Source organism: Salvia miltiorrhiza, chromosome 3, assembly GCF_028751815.1.
Source record: "Salvia miltiorrhiza cultivar Shanhuang (shh) chromosome 3, IMPLAD_Smil_shh, whole genome shotgun sequence".
Lineage (NCBI taxonomy): Eukaryota > Viridiplantae > Streptophyta > Magnoliopsida > Lamiales > Lamiaceae > Salvia > Salvia miltiorrhiza.
Genome location: NC_080389.1, coordinates 23710386 through 23727916, shown reverse-complemented (window position 1 = coordinate 23727916; position 17531 = coordinate 23710386). Strand labels below are relative to the sequence as shown.

Here is a 17531-nt window from a genome sequence, read left to right as displayed (position 1 = left end):
TTTCAGTTATTTATGCATCCAATTCTCTACCCACCGTCCCGAGATGCCCAGGAGGGAGGATCTCGGCCAGCCCAGCTCGACAGCGACGAGGAGGACCCCGATGAGGAGACTCTGGAGATGACGGTCGGCTATGGACGGACCCAGCCACTGCAGCGTCATACTACTACCGATGGAGTCGAGACATGGGAACCTGTCCCCGAGGTGCCGATTTATGGTCCGATGGTGGACACCGATGTCGAGGATGAGCCGAGCGACGATAGCATCTACCGACTGATCGACGAGTACGAGAGTCAGGAGTCGGAGCCGAGCGAGGAGATGGAGCCGAGTGAGGATATGGAGGTTGACGATGCGACGAGCAGGATTTCAGGAGACGACGACTAGCGATCACGTGTATCTAGTAGACGCGTACATATGTATAGATGCATAGTTGTTATATATATACATATATATAGGTAGAGAAGCATAGCATAGTGTGTATGTGTAGATAGTATATATCTATAGGTACTTAGTACCTATGATGCTTGTATAGTTAAAGCATCATTTTAGTGTTAGGACCTTTGTACATAGGATCCTACTTTTGTAAAAGACCTCGAGAGAGAGGCAGTTTTCCTTATATATATATATATATATATATATATACAGAGATGTAGATGATTAGTGAGTTTCACTATCTTTATCAGAGCTTTGAGAATGATGATGATGTTGATGCTTGATGATAAATGAGAAATAGAGATTGATGAGAACTACGAACGATGATAGACGAAAAATAGAGTAGACGAGAATTTTGAGAATTTTGAGATCGCACATGAGATATAGAAGTGAAGTGAGAAAAAGAGAATTTGTATTTCGTACTGACGAACGGCTAGTTTCGGGGCCGATAGTTATATATATTTTTTTTTCCTTTATAGTATACCTCCGAGAAGAAGAGGGAACTGAAATAACATAAACCGAGAAGAAGATGAAGAAGAGGAGCAGAGAAACCAACCGTTGAAACGATACGGAGAGAGTTAGAGATTTCATCGCAAATTATAGACACGACCCTAATAGGATGAACGTATTATGGAGACCTTATGGGATGCATAGATACTATTGACCAATTGTACTTTGAAATAGAGGTACTTCCACCGGGACCGCGTTTTTCATCGCTAGAGTAGTCATGAGAGTAGACTTATTAAGTCCCTATTCCGCTTGGTCGTATTTGAATTTTTCTGCATCCATTTGAACTCCTATGGGAGATGAACTATTTGCTATTGAGAAATTTTTTCCAGATCCACTGTGTTTGAGCCTGAGCCGTTTGTATTGGAAATCCTTACCCCTTGCTTTAACAGTGGACAATTTATTCATTTTCCATCATTTTCCACTTAATGGGTTGCTTCTATTTCCAGTATTGATTCACTTCCATCATACCATATCTCAGTTTTTATTCTAGTTTCTGTTCTAGCTTTTAATCTTCCTTTGATTGTAACTTCTTCATTATCCTTGAGATAGCACTGGCTGTTATGGAATCATTCCATTACTTGAGCTCGTCTTGTTCAAGATCAGACATTTTTCTTATTTCATTTCATCACATCCTATTCCCTATCACATCCGACAAGAGTTAGGAATGTCTAGGTGACTAGGATAGTATAACAAAGAGAGTGTTTGGAAGAAACACGATTTATGTGAGCAGTCGTAGAATATATTATTACGGGACGAGCACAACTTTTCGATTATGGATTTTCTTATATTAGCCAAGTATGCAAAAAGCTAACCAATTCGAGGATGAGAAGAAGTGATGCTAAGCCAGAGTAGGCAAATAGCAGATTCAAGGAGATCGAGATGACAGATTAGAGCAGATAATGTTTTCACGATAGCAGACTGAGATGACGACTAGTATAGATGTAGCATCGTCGTAGTATTAGGGGATGTTTTATTTTCGTTATGCCCCGTAATTAGTAAGAGTTCTCGAAAGAGAAAATTTTCTTAAGTGTTTATATGACGATAACCAAAGTCTCTATGCTTGAGTAGAGTTTTGATCTGATGTTGCGATGATAGACATGAAATATGTCTTTGACGTTGAGTTATGAGAATTTAGAAAATAGTATGATGTTGAGTAAGAGTTTTATGATTTGTAAGTTATGAGAATTAGTTCTAAGGTTGATATATGTTCCCTTAGACTTTTGTCGAGGAAGAAAAACCGATTGAAGAAAGAAATAGAGTTGATAATATGAGATAAGGCAATAAAACCGTAGCTGAATACGAACGTCAGTTTCGCGACTTGGTTCGGTATGCCACATATCGAGAAGAGATGAACGAAAAGATGTTAGAATTGTTTCGATTAGGTTTGAGACAAGAGGTACGAGATGATTTAACGAGTCAGAGTGCGGTTATGTGTACTGAAGCATTAAATAGAGCATTTGATATAGATTTGGCAATGCAGCTAGAGAACGCGATTTAAGCTTCAGCACCCCGAACGAGTTAGAGCACTCAAACGTGCAATCCACATTTTTCTAGACGAGGGCAAGAAGGAAAGAGAAAATGGGATGACCGAAGTCAAGGTCCCAAGAAGCCGTGGCAGAGTCAGAATGCGCCACCGCAATTTCAGAACAGAGATAAACGACCTTATGTTGGCCCAGCTGCCCCAGCAGCAGGTTTTCAAGGACCGCGAGGATTACTGCCTTGCCTGAAGTGCAATAAACTCCATTTGGGAGAGTGTAAAATGGGACAGAATACCTGTTACACCTACGGAAAAGTTGGACACTACTCTAACCAATGTCCGAATCGTGGGAGCGGAGGACGACTGAACCAGTTCCGGCCGCAACTCAAAGCAATGGATGGAATCTTACCGCTACTTCCACCACAGCGACAATAGCCAGCCTATCGACCACGTCAGTCAAGAAGGCAACCACCAGCCCGGCAGGCGAATCAACCGCATCACCAGAGACTGTTCGCGCTTGAGCAGAAAGCACCGGACAAGAATCGAGGAAATTTGACAGGTATAGGCGAGATGAAAGGTGCGCCCATAGTATTTTTGTTCGATACTGAACGTGGAGCCCGCTCCACAACCTCTAAAGACTAACCACACCCATAGGCAGAACTACTACGGTTTCATCCATGTGACCTAACTTAGAATTTAAGTTAGAATCGATTAAGCTCGAGGCTAGAAACCTGAGATTGATGCCTATGTGGCACTTGGATATAATTTTGGGAATTGACTGGTTAGAGGAGAACCATGCGAAGATACAATGCAAGGAGAGACGGATATCTTTTCAGCCACCTGGCCAAGAACCTACTTCCTTCATTGGTATTGAGGGAAAATGGAAGAAGACGCAGATCATCTCAGCACTGCAAGCAAGAAAGCTTTTGTAGAGAAAAGATACAACCGCGTACGTTGTATATCTGAACCAGAGAGAGAGATCCAAGACAAACGTTGATGACATGCCCGTCGTGCGAGAGTACAAAGATGTTTTTCCTGAAACTTTACCAGGATTACCACCAGATCGACAGCTTGAGTTTACGATCGATTTAGAGCCTGGCGCCGCACCGACGTCGAAAGCGCCGTACAGAATGGCCTTCACAGAGTTGCAAGAGTTAAAGCTGCAACTCCAAGAACTTCTAGACATGGATTTCACTCGACCTAGTGTTTTCCCATGGGGAGCACCAGTTCTTTTTGTTAAGAAGAAGGATGGAAGCTTGAGGTTGTGTATCGACTATCGAGAGTTGAACAAAGTGACGTTAAAGAATAAGTATCCGTTACTTCGAATCGATGATCTGTTCGATCAACTATAAGGAGCGAGCACTTTTTCGAAGATTGACTTGAGAACGGGATACCATCAGCTGAAGATACGATCGAAAGATATTCCGAAGATGACATTTCATACGAGATAAAGACACTATGAGTTTATAGTAATGCCATTTTGTTTGAAAGGAGACTGTGTGTGCCTGATAAAGAAGAGCTGAAGAATGAAATCATGAGTGAAGCTCATGACACCCCTTATACCGCACATCCAGGAAGTACGAAGATGTACCAAGACTCGAAAATAAAGTTTTGGTGGGAAGGAATGAAGCAAGAGATGGCATCTTTCGTAGAAAGATGTTTGACGTGTTAACACGTGAAGGCGCCACTTTGGCAACCTTATACAAATTACACCTATTAGAGACTTCCACAATAGAAGTGGGACCACATAGCCATGAATTATAGCATTGATTGGCAAAAACGAGAGAAGGAAACCCAACAATTGAGTAATCGTTGATAGATTCTTTTGACGTTAGAGACAATGTTTCTTTAAGTTCTCCCTATCTTGGGGAGTGTATCATTTTTATTAAAGGAAAGTTCAAACCGAGATATATAGGACCTTATGATGTACTAGAGAAAGTAGGCCCTGTAGCCTATAAACTAGCGATGCCTCCGAGCTTCGCGAACGTCTATAACGTTTTTCCATGTGTCTTAACTAAGCAGGTACGTGTTTGTCTCGAAACACGTCATCCATCAAGAAGAAGTATCCCTGGAATCAGATTTGAGCTATGAAGAGAGACCTGATGCTATTCTGGACCGGAAGATCCAACAATTGAGGAACAAGTCGATTCATTTGGCGAAAATCCAATGGAGACATCACGGTCAAGAAGAATCAACATGAGGACTTGAAAAGAAGATGAAAGAGAAGTACCCAGAACTTTTTCCCGAAGGTGAATAACTCAAATTTCGGGACGAAATTTTTTTTAAGGAGGGTAGGATGTAACACCCCGTACTTTTCCTTATGTTGTGAGGTAGTGTCTTAACACTATTGAGAGTACTGAGATGTCGAGATGCGAGACTACTTTTTTTTTATGACCAGATAAGACAGATTGTCTTTTTAATAGAGATATGAGTGGACAAACCAATGATAGAGTTAGAGTGAAGAGATTTAAGAAATGAGTTGAGTTAGAGATACTGATTGAATTGAGTTGAGATTTTATTTTATTTCCGACTACCGGGAAAAGAATTACCGGATACCGAGTTATCAGAGATTTACTGTCCTATTAAGAAAATAGGAATAATGAGTTTGACATAGAGTCGAGGAAGAAAGAGTGAGAACCTTGATGAAAAGAGTCGGTCAGAGAGACGTCTAGTTTGTTTGTGTTTGCCGACTGCTTTGACGTGATATTATGTGAACTTACGTGACTAATTGATTATGTGATTTTTGTTACGTATGTCTTTATGAGCAAATTATTATATTTTTTTATTTGAGGACTTTAGCGCTTGGAATTTTGATTAAGTTTTCAAAGCAAGTGCGGTTTATTTTTACCGAGAAATCGAATGATGTCGGTTTATGGAAATTTTTCCAAGCATAATATTTTTTTTAAATTATTTTTCCTACGAAGAGGAATATTATAATTGAGTGAGTGCACTAATAATAGTGCTATAATTATTATTTTGGTCACATGAATAATTATACTATGGTATTTTATTAATGAGTGACATTTCCATAGTTATTGTGATTTTTATTTAATCACCCTTCTCACACTTTATTTTAATTTCACTACCATATGTTATATGCCTTAAATGACTAAGTATAGAGTTTGAGAGAGTAGAGATTGAGAGTATATTATGGAGAGTGTAGAGATTAGAGAGAGATTAGAGAGAGAGAGATCATCCATTAATTGCAAATATTCTCCAAGATTTGGAAATCTCCTTTAAAGATCACAAGATCAAATTCAATCTTGCAAAGCCAAACCTCTCTCTCCCTCACTACAATTTTCGGCCATCATCTCTCTCCCTCACACACATTTTCTCCCAACACACACTCATCTTCTCCATTTATCAATTCCACCATTTTCCTCCATTGATGGAAACCTTCGAAGCTTCCTAAAATATTACCAAACACTTCAAATCACTCTAATATCCTCCATAAACCTATTCTATCCACTTATAATCAAGAAAATCCTTGAAGAAGAAGCTCCAAAGTAGAGTGAGAAAGTGAGAATTTTGGTGAGAACTTGGGTAAGTGGCCATGTTTTTTTTAAATTCTTGCTTGAAGGATGTTGTGTGAGTGTATTCTTGAAAGATGAAGCAAGAAAATCACCCCTCCCTATTTTCCATAATTTTCGAAAAAAAGGGTCTCCATCCCTTCAAAAAATTTTCTTTTTCTTTTCTTGATTTGGGGTGAAAAATGAGAGTTATGTGATGTGTATTGATGTTTGATATATGTTGTGAAATATGTGTCTTGAGATGTGAAACTTTGATGGAAGTTAGTTTACCCAAAAAGGGGAACTATAGAGTCAATGAGTTAAATGATGAATTGATGATGTAGATGAGTTCATGAGATGTATATGATGATGATTGATGGAGTAATTTGGGTATATGATGTCGATGGATGATTTTGATGTGAGTTAGGTTAATAAAATTAGGGATATGTGTAATCATGCACTAATTTGTGAATTGATGGTTTTGATGTGGGATTAATTGGTTAAAAATGAAAGATCTATAAGTTGATTAAAGATTTGTGTGTGTTTGTAAAAAAATTTCAAAGAATTAGTTTAGTAAAAATTAGGACTTTCTAGTCTATGTGTTATTTAAGTGGTTTTGCTTGAGATGTATGTTTTTAAGCATGATAGTAGTGTTTTTGTATATTTGATTAAGTCTATTGTAGGCTAAATAAAATTTTGGCTTATTTTAGTTTGTATGAAATTTTGAGTTTTTATATGATGTGAGTTTGATGCTTTATAAAATAAGGTTTAATTGCTCTATGATCATTATGAGAACTTTATCCTTGTTTGTTGAGAGTTTTATGTTGATACATGGATTTTCTATAAAATCTAGTTTATATGATAAAAAGAGAGTAAATATGTGAATAATGAGTTATATGATGTAAATGATCATATTTGAGTATTTGAGAAATTTCGAGCATGATATTGAAAAGGAATTTGTTAGATACGTTCGTTGAAATGTTTTCTATGAGATTTGAGTTGATGATGAAAGACAAGAGTCGAGAGTGTATATTACGAGTATTTTGATGTATTTGAATGTTTTTAAGTGCTTTAAGTGCTTAAAATGAGTTTTGATGAGTTTGCATGGTTTAAATGTTGAGTTGAGCATGTTTGTTTGTGTGTATGTTTCGGAGTCGTTTTTCACGACGCGCTGACTCACTGTTTTCGAGGGGTTCTTGATACCCAAACACCCTGAAAATTTTATGGTAAGTATATTTGAGAGTCTTGAGAATACCGGTAAAATTTCAAGTCATTTGGACTTCGTTTGCTATTTTTATAAAATGTAAAACTAAAACTGCTACATTCTGCCGAATTGTTCGGTGAGTAGCCAATAGAGTCATCGTTTCCAGTAGCTTTCCTTAGCATTCTGGAACCCAAATTTTTATGGTTGATACCTGAGTGTCTTAGCTAAGTTACCACAAAATTTCAGATCGTTTTGACAACGTTTACTATTTTTAAAAAATCAAACTTTTCGATTGCTAAAAACTGCCGAATATGGTAGACTGTAGTAAAACAGTCGTATCTCCTAAAATACTTGGATTTTTTGTTCCTACTTTTTTTAAATGAAACTAGACTCAAAGAGGTTTCTTTTGGTATAAGTTACGACCCCAGGAGAGTTCTGTACAGAGTGTGGTGAGGTTTTAAAGTTGAGTTAGTGCAGAGTAAAGCTTGTTTTCGACTTGTCTATGTGTGTTTTTAATATGCTTAAGTGTTTATACTTGTTTATGTGCTTGTTTGCTATGAGTTTGAGTCGAGTTGAGAGTTAAGTCGAAAATTGGACGTGTGAATCCTTAGAAGCCGAGTATACCTAGGGATTGAGTTATAACGGGTAAATAGACGTTGAGTGAGAAGTTAAAGTAAAGAAGAGATTGGATTTGGAAATTGAGTTCTGACTAAGGTTTGTTTTATCACATGAACCTTCGATGATGATGACGATGTGATGATGACATATGAAGGCCCGAGCGAGAGGAAGAAGTAAGTTGCCTGATTTCTTTCCAGAATAAGCGAAGGACTTCAGGTGGGCAATATTTTGAGTATACATATATCATACGAGCTTTCGAAACTGTTTTGATGATGTTATGAATTTATCAAATGCTTTGAGATAAATGATATTTGAGAACTATTTGACTTGCCGATTTTTGTTGATAATGACTTGTGTGTTACCCTCTACTGAGACGAATTCGGTCCTGCCACAAGCGGGATTTTGTGCACAGAGGTGACTGTGAGCCGTCTTCGGGTCGGCCGGTCACGGTACTTGAGAGGGAGGCCTACTTCTCAGTACCTTTGATAATAACGAGTTGTAGATGTGGTGCATACATGTTGAGATCTTTGACTGCAGTCGTTTCTTTATGATATCATGATTATTAAAACTGCTTACACAGGTTAATTTACGCTAAATTTATTCCTGTGTATTGCTGAGATGGGGCAAGTTTCAAACCTATAGCTCTAAGAGCACATTTCTTGTTTTTCGGCGTTTGCTCACTGAGTATTATGTACTCATGCCCTGCATGTATTTCTAAATGTGCAGGCTAAGCGAGGAGCGAGATTGGTCTGGTGCTAGTGGGGGAAACGTTTCAATCGATGTAATTATGTTTTCGTATTGCCTTCATGTTAATAGAGTCTTGAGGATTGAGATACTTTGTTTTCTTTTGAAATCAAGCAATTTACTCACGGTTATGTGTCTTCATACATGTAATCGATTCGCCTTTTGCTGCGATACTCTGCATTTTATGATTCCTTATGAAAAATGAGCTATACCCGTTTTGTTTTTGTTCGTGAAATTCCTGATAATTAAAAAGTTATAACGACGTTGACGATTTTACCCTTGGGTTCATTTATGATGATTTTCCTTAGCATGCTTTGATGCAAGCTTCCGCTTGATGTTCGACCTATTCTTCTTATCTTTTATTCTTTTAAAAATAGTCGTATCGATACTCGTACCCCACTATCACTAGTGTCGGGAATCGGGCTGCGACACATTGACAGTGAAAGTAGTGCCATCAGCAGCGAACAACTCATACGTCCCATTCCAATTGCTCTTATGCACCACATATGGCCCTGTCCATCTTGATTGCAGCTTGCCAGGAAACAAACGCAATTTAGAATTGTATAAAAGTACCTCATCTCCTGGCTTGATTTCCTTGGTGCGAATGTTCAAATCATCGAATTTCTTGGCTCTCTCTTTGTAGATGCGGGAACTCTCATAGGCCTCATTCCTCCATTCATCTAACTCCGTCAACAAATCACGCCTTGTATGACCAGCCTCCTTGAACTCCAAATTGATTCTCCTCGTCGCCCAATATGCCCTGTGCTCAATCTCAACAGGTAAATGACATGACTTGCCGAAGACAAGTTGATGGGGAGACATACCAATCGGAGTTTTGTAGGCAGTGCGATACGCCCAAAGAGCATCATCTAGGTGCTTCGCCCAATCCTTCTTGTTGGCCACACTTTTCTCCAAAATTTGCTTGATCTCTCGATTAGCCAACTCCGCCTGCCCATTCGCTTGAGGATGATATGGAGTTGTCACCTTGTGCTTTACTCCATACTTTGTCAAAACGCTTGCTAGCAATTTATTGTTGAAGTGCGACCCCCCATCACTAAGCAACGCTCTCGGTGCTCCGAACCGAGTCAAAATATTCTTTTGCAAGAATTTAATGACTACTTTGGAATCGTTGGTGGCAGTGGGAATCGCCTCCACCCATCTAGAAACATACTCCACAGCAAGCGGAATATAGGAAAAACCACAGGACGCAGGGAAAGGACCCATGAAGTCAATTCCCCAAACATCAAACAGCTCCACCTCAACAATGATATTCTGCGGCATCTCATCCTTCTTGGTGATATTGCCCATGCGTTGACAACGATCACACGACTTCACAAAAGCATGGCAATCTTGAAAAATTGAAGGCCAATAAAATCCACTATGGTTTATCTTCATGGCAGTGCGGTTGGCAGCAAAGTGACCTCCACTAGGTGAGCTATGACACTCCTCAATGATCTTTGGCCATTCATGCTCTCTAACACACCGCCAAATAAAGCCATCGGCGCACCTCCGGTATAAGTAAGGATCCTCCCAATAATAAAACTTGACGTCATGGAAAAACTTCTTCTTTTGATAATGTGACATTCCCTCGGGAAGAACTCCAATCACCAAGTAATTGGTATAATCGGCAAACCAAGGATCCTTGAATAGCATAGCCCTAATCTGCTCATCAGGAAGCAACTCATTTATGGCTATCTTTGGATCGTCTCCCTCAACCGGCTTCTCCAAACGAGACAAGTGATCAGCTACCACATTCTCACATCCCTTTCGATCACGAATCTCCATATCAAATTCTTGGAGCAACAAAATCCAACGAATCAATCGAGGCTTGGAGTCCTTCTTTGTGAACAAGTACCGAATGGCGGCATGATCAATGTAGACAATTGAATGAGTTCCAATCAAATAAGGCCGGAACTTATCAAAAGCGTACACCACAGCTAGCAGCTCCTTCTCCGTAGTAGTGTAGTTCATCTGAGCAGAATCCAAAGTTTTACTAGCGTAGTAAATTACCTTGAATATCTTATCTCTCTTTTGCCCCAATACAGCTCCCACGGCCCAATCACTAGCATCGCACATCAACTCAAACGGGGCACTCCAATCCGGCGTGATCAACACTGGCGTAGAAATCAGTGCTGCTTTCAACTTCTCAAAGGAGACGAGGCACTCATCGGTGAAGATAAACTTCACATCCTTCTCAAGTAAAGTACAGAGTGGTTTGGATAGCTTGGAGAATTCTTGATAAAACGCCTATAAAATCCTGCATGCCCAAGAAAACTCCGCACAGACTTCACAGATGTAGGAGGAGGCAACTTCTCAATGGCTACGATCTTGGCACGATCTACTTCCAAACCTTGGGCAGAAACTTTATGCCCCAACACTATGCCCTCACGAACCATAAAGTGGCACTTCTCCCAATTAAGCACTAGAGACGTCTCCTCACAACACTGCAATACTTGAGACAAATTTTTCAAGCAATTATCAAAAGAAGATCCAAAGACAGAGAAATCGTCCATAAATACCTCCATGATATTTTCAATCAACCCATGGAAAATCGCCATCATGCAGCGCTGGAAAGTGGCAGGAGCATTGCAAAGACCAAAAGAAATCCTCCTAAAAGCAAAGATGCCATAGGGACAAGTAAACGCGGTCTTATGCTGATCCTCCGGGGCTATCATGATTTGATTGTAGCCCGAGTACCCATCCAGAAAGCAGTAGTACTCATATCCTGCCAATCGGTCAAGCATCTGATCAATAAAAGGCAAAGGAAAGTGATCCTTACGTGTGGCTGCATTCAAAGCTCGATAATCAATGCACACGCGCCATCATGTGACTAGCCTTGTAGCTATGAGCTCATCTCTTTCATCTTTTACCACAGTCATGCCTCCCTTCTTAGAGACAACTTGAGTTGGGCTCACCCACTCACTATCAGAGATGGCATAAATAATGCCGGCATCCAACCACTTAAGCACCTCCTTTCTCACAACTTCTTGCATGGCCGGATTTAAACGTCGCTGCGGCTGCACCTTAGGCTTGTATTCCTGCTCCAATAAAATACGATGCATGCAAATAGAAGGACTAATTCCTTTGATGTCAGAAATAGACCATCCTATAGCAGACTTGTATTTCCTCAAAACTCGCATCAACTTCTCCAACTCCAACGGAGATAAATAGGCAGATACAATAACAGGAAAAGTTTCATTCTCACCCAAAAATTGGTACTTCAAGTGCTCAGGAAGCGGTTTCAGCTCAAGTTTGGGTGCAGCTGCAGCTGGCGCAGGAAATTCTTTTTCTTTTTTCACCGACTTGCTTCCTCCATCAACAAGTTTGTTAATATCCAGGAACGGAATAGGCTCAATAGGATGACTCTCTACAGCCTCCAGCTCAGCAATGTACTCCAAAATCTCATCACATGCCTCATCAAGCTCAGAGTATGGATATAAGGACCGTGTGATGCACTCCTCCAAGGGATCGTCTACAGCTGCAGGAAAATCTATCATAGATTCAATCATGTTGCACTCATCCAGCTGCGGCTTGGCTGGTTTTCTCATAGCGTCATAGATAGATAGAGTCAATTTTTCATCATTGACTCTAAATGTGAGATCTCCATCCTGTACATCAATAAGAGCACGACCGGTAGCTAGGAATGGACGCCCCAAAATCAATGGAGTATTCTTGTCCTCCGGCATGTCCAAGACCACAAAGTCCGTAGGAAAATAAACTGCTCCACCTGCACAAGAACATCCTCCACAATTCCCTTTGGATAAGTAAGGGAACGATCTGCCATCTGCAGAGCAATCGATGTAGGCCTGATCTCTCCAATCTCCAATCGTTTGAAAATAGATAGGGGCATCAAATTGATGCTAGCCCCTAAATCACAAAGAGCACGGGAGAAATTATGTCCTCCAATCACACAAGCGATGGTAAAGCTACCGGGATCTTTCTGCTTCAACGGCAGCTTTTTCTGTAGTACCGCACTGCACTTCTCTGATAAATTGATCGTCTCATATTTCCCCAACTTTTTCTTATTGGAAACTGCATCCTTGAGGAACTTAGCATACCCCGGCATATCTCTCAGCGCATCAAGTAATGGAATATTGATTTGTAACTTTGAAAATATCTCCATAAACTTGCTCATCTTCTCATCCAACTTCGGCTTTAGCAAACGCCCTGGAAACGGAGCTACAGGCTTGTACTCCGGTCTAGGGAACGAAGAGGTAGGAACAGGCTCCTTAACAGCAGAAGAGCTCGAATCCTTCTTAGGGGGAGGCGGCTGTTTCGCTGCAAGCTCTTCCAAGTCATCATCGTCGTCCTCCACTACTTTGTCTTTTCCCTTGTCATTTTGTAGCTCTGGAAAATTCTGGTACTCAGTCCCGCTTCGAAGATGGATCGCATTACACTGATTTTTGGGATTAATTTCAGTGTTGCTAGGAAAGTGGCACGGCTTGTGCTGTGCAGCTGCTTGGTTAGCAATCTGACCAACTTGATTTTCTAACATCTGCACCTGCTTAGAAAGTGCTGAAAAATTTTGCTCCATGCTGAACATTTTGGTTCCCATGTTTGCCGAGTTTGCCTCCATCCCGGTGACCTTCACCAACACTTGCTTCATCATCTCCTCCATTGAATCTTTCTTTGGCTCATTGATTACTCCCCCACTAGAAACAGAAAATCCTGGTGGAGGTTGCACATCATTATTTGGGTTGCCATAAGAAAGATTCGGATGCGGGCGTCCTCCTGGCTGGAACTGCTGCTGGCCCTGCTGATATTGCTGACCTCTGTTATACATTCCTGGTTGTCCTCGCTGGAAATTCCCATAGTTTCTGCCATTAATATAACTGATATCTTCCATGCTTGAAGGGTCTGTCACAGCTTGCTCAGGACGTCCAACATTCAATTCACTAATTTTTGTAGTCAGCTCTGCCAGCTGTGTAGCCATCGCTGCCTAATGTGTAGCCATCGCTGCCTGTTGAGTAACCATTGCTGCCATAGGATCAGAACTGGACGCAGCAGCAACCTTCTTAAATTGTATTCTTTTAGATGGCCATTGGTAACTCGTAGAAGCCATACTATCAATAATGTTCCATGCGTCATAGTTGCTTTTCTGGAGTAGAGAGCCACCTGCAGCTGTATCCATATGCATCCGTGTACGCTCCCCGCAGGCATTGTAGAACATTATCACGAGTGTGCCTTCATCAAATCCATGGCCCGGGCACTTTCTGAGCTTTTCCTGGTAACACTCCCAAGTTTCCGCTAGCTTTTCTCCTTCAAACTGTTGAAACTGCACGATGTCCATCTTCAATTTCAAAGTAAGGCCAGACGGATGAAACTTGCGTAGGAACGCATGAGCTAAGTTCTCCCACATGGTATTCTCTCCCAGCTGCAGCGTATGATACCACGACTTCGCCTTATCCCGCAGTGAGAAAGGAAAAAGACGAAGACGGATAATGTCATCGGGAACTCCATTCATCTTTACCGTGCTGCATAGCTCCAGAAAATGCGCCAGGTGCGCATTAGGGTCTTCGGTCGCATGTCCACCATATTGGCTCTGTTGGACCATTGTAAACAACCCCGTCTTCAGCTCAAAATTGTTAACAATCACTCGTGGAGGTTCCTGGTAAATATATTGCGGTATGAATGCCTCATTAATCGGAGGCTTCTGAGCCTCTGCAGCCGCCTTTTCATCAAGTAGCTTTTTCATTTGATCTTGCAAAGCTCGAATTTGAATTTGCTCAGGGGTAACCATCGTATCCGGCTCAGCTTGATTCTTTTGCTTCTTAAGATTGCGCAAAGTCTGGTTCATTTCAGGGTCCAACTCAAAAAGAGGATTTCCGTGAGATCTAGTGTTCATACGCAACCTACAGAAACACACCTTTTAAAAGTAAGAACAGAAAAAAAAACAAATAAAAACCTGAAGTACTATAAAGTCCTATCGGAAATATTAAAGTAACTTCTAATCAGTCCCCGGCAACGGCGCCAAAAAGTTGATCACTATTTTATTAGCAATAGAAATACCGCAACTAACACGGTGTAATTGTAGTATAAACAGCAATCGAAGATCGTATCCACAGGGACTGACACAACGAAATAACTTTAGATATCTCCTAAACAGACTAAAACAGTAGACAGGCAAATGAGAACAAAGAAAGTTTAATTAACTTATACTAAAACGCAAATAACGATAAATCTAAACACGTAGGAAAAATCAAATATTAACAGACAACTGATCCTAGGGTAGTAAATTCATTAACTAAATCTACGCAATAAATCTATTAATCCTATTTACCAGTTTAATCCAGTTATGATGAGAGATCACTTAATTAATCAATCACTCTCGCTAGAGCAGCAACGATCGTAGATTAGTAAATTATCTATCTTCGTTAGGTCTCAAGAAAATCTACTAACTCCCAATAGCTCCTAAGAATAGCTCCCTATGATCCACCTATCTCCGCTAGGTCTCAAGGTTAAAATCATATCATACATTCCTGAATCCGCTAAACAGTTATCTCCGCTAGATCTCAAACCGAATAGCTAAACATGCAAACTATTGGCCAAATAATTCACAAGAAATCAAGCACCAGGAATTATGAATTATAAACTGGAAGACACAAAGGTATTAACAAATAAATCACATAAATTCAATCAACTATTTATAAACCCTAGAATCAGCTAAACGAAACTAGCCAGACATACTGAAATAAAACATAAACATAATTAAAAAGAATGCAATTATAAAAACTAAATTGTATAAAAACCGAAAAAGAATGATTTTAGCGGCTTGAATCTTCAGTCTTGATCCAAGCCTTGAAAACTGGAAAGCAATAATATTCTAAAAGCTAGAAAACTGAAATATTAAGTCTGGGAACCCTGAATAGGTACAAAGAAGACCTATATATAGTACCAGGGTAAACTACAGAGTTTTAACTCGAAAAGAACTTGAAAACGCACAAAAATGCAAAAACACGGACTAGCGGCGACCCCACGGCGGGCAGGCGGCGGTCGCCGCCTTCTTCACTAAATTTCCACTGGACGCGGCGGGCACCGCCCGATGGCCAGCCACACCGATTTTTCGGCAGGCTGAGCGACGGTCGCCGAGCACTGCCCAATTGTCCTTCATCAGCCGGCGGTCGCCGGCTGAGTCGCCGGATGATCGCCGACAACTCCGTTTCTTCCTTTTCTCGAGCTCTTCAAGCTCGTTTCGTCGATTTTCGCATCCGGAACACTTGTAACTTGATATTTGGATCTTCAACATCCATATGTAGCTTTCAAAACACTCAAACCTAAAGCAAAATAACCAAAACCATACCCAAAAGCAATATCACAAAAGAATATGAAACTTAAACCAAATGATATCACAACCAAGCATAATTCTAGCACTTTGAACACTTAAACACTCCTAAAAACAATGCAAAATGAGTGTTTATCAGTGCCGCCGGTTCCTGAACCGGCGATTCAGGGTCGAAAATGGCGTGAACCTGAACCGGCCGGATGAAATGTAACGGGCCCGGTTTTCTGACCCTGGACTGGCGGTTTCGGGCAGGGTCGAAAACCGGCGGTTCCGGGCTTTTTCCTTTTTTCAATTTTTTTTTGTATTCTTTTTTTATGAAATTAAATGATTTGTGATGAAATTTCAAAATTTTAATTCAACTTAAATCTTAAATTATAAAATATAAATGACTTGTGTTGAAAATTTATATTTTATGAAATTAAATGATTTGTGATGAAATTTCAAAATTTTAATTCAACTTACAATATAAAATATAAACATGTGTTGAAATCGAAAATATAAATATGTAATATTTTCTATGTCATATTTTAAAATTAAATGACTTGTGTTGAAAATTTATATTTTATGAAATTAAATGATTTGTGATGAAATTTCAAAATTTTAATTCAACTTACAATATAAAATATAAACATGTAATGAAATCGAAAATATAAATATGTAATATTTTTAAATTAAATGACTTGTGTTGAAAATTTATATTTTATGAAATTAAATGATTTGTGATGAAATTTCAAAATTTTAATTCAACTTACAATATAAAATATAAACATGTGTTGAAATCGAAAATATAAATATGTAATATTTTCTATGTCATATTTTTAAATTAAATGTCTTGTGTTGAAAATTTATATTTTATGAAATTAAATGATTTGTGATGAAATTTCAAAATTTTAATTCAACTTACAATATAAAATATAAACATGTGTTGAAATCGAATATGTAATATTTTCTATGTCATATTTTAAAATTAAATGACTTGTGTTGAAAATTTATATTTTATGAAATTAAATGATTTGTGATGAAATTTCAAAATTTTAATTCAACTTACAATATAAAATATAAACATGTGTTGAAATCGAAAATATAAATATGTAATATTTTTAAATTAAATGACTTGTGTTGAAAATTTATATTTTATGAAATTAAATTATTTGTGATGAAATTTCAAAATTTTAATTCAACTTACAATATAAAATATAAACATGTGTTGAAATCGAAAATATAAATATGTAATATTTTCTATGTCATATTTTTAAATTAAATGTCTTGTGTTGAAAATTTATATTTTATGAAATTAAATGATTTGTGATGAAATTTCAAAATTTTAATTCAACTTACAATATAAAATACAAACATGTGTTGAAATCGAAAATATAAACATGTAATATCTTTTATGTCATATTTTTAAATTAAATGACTTGTGTTGAAAATTTATATTTTATAAACATGACAATTAATATATTTTTAACATAATATTTTGTTATGCCATCTTAATTCTTAAGTAATACTTGTGTTCTTTTAATTAATATCATGTCATCTTAATTCTTAAGTAATGCTTGTGCTTGACCTTGTGAACTAGTAGTGCCACTTGAAGAGTATGAGGGATTTGCAAGCATATATTTTTGTTCATAGTCATTAAACAAAGTTCTAAGTGTGTTATCTATTCTAAGTTTAATATCATCTAATGCGGGAAGGTACCATTCTAGCATTTCATTATTTCTTAATCTAGACTCATAAATATCTCTAAAGGTACCATAA

The 17531-nt window shown here is 38.7% G+C and overlaps 1 long non-coding RNA gene across 1 annotated transcript; it reads left to right on the top strand.

Moving 5' to 3' along the window:
* The first annotated feature begins 5252 nt into the window (after positions 1-5252).
* Positions 5253-8719, top strand: LOC131015670 (uncharacterized). The gene is made up of 3 exons (XR_009098647.1): positions 5253-5959; positions 7902-7963; positions 8474-8719. It is a non-coding gene; the product is annotated as an uncharacterized LOC131015670 (long non-coding RNA).
* Positions 8720-17531: the final 8812 nt, after the last annotated feature.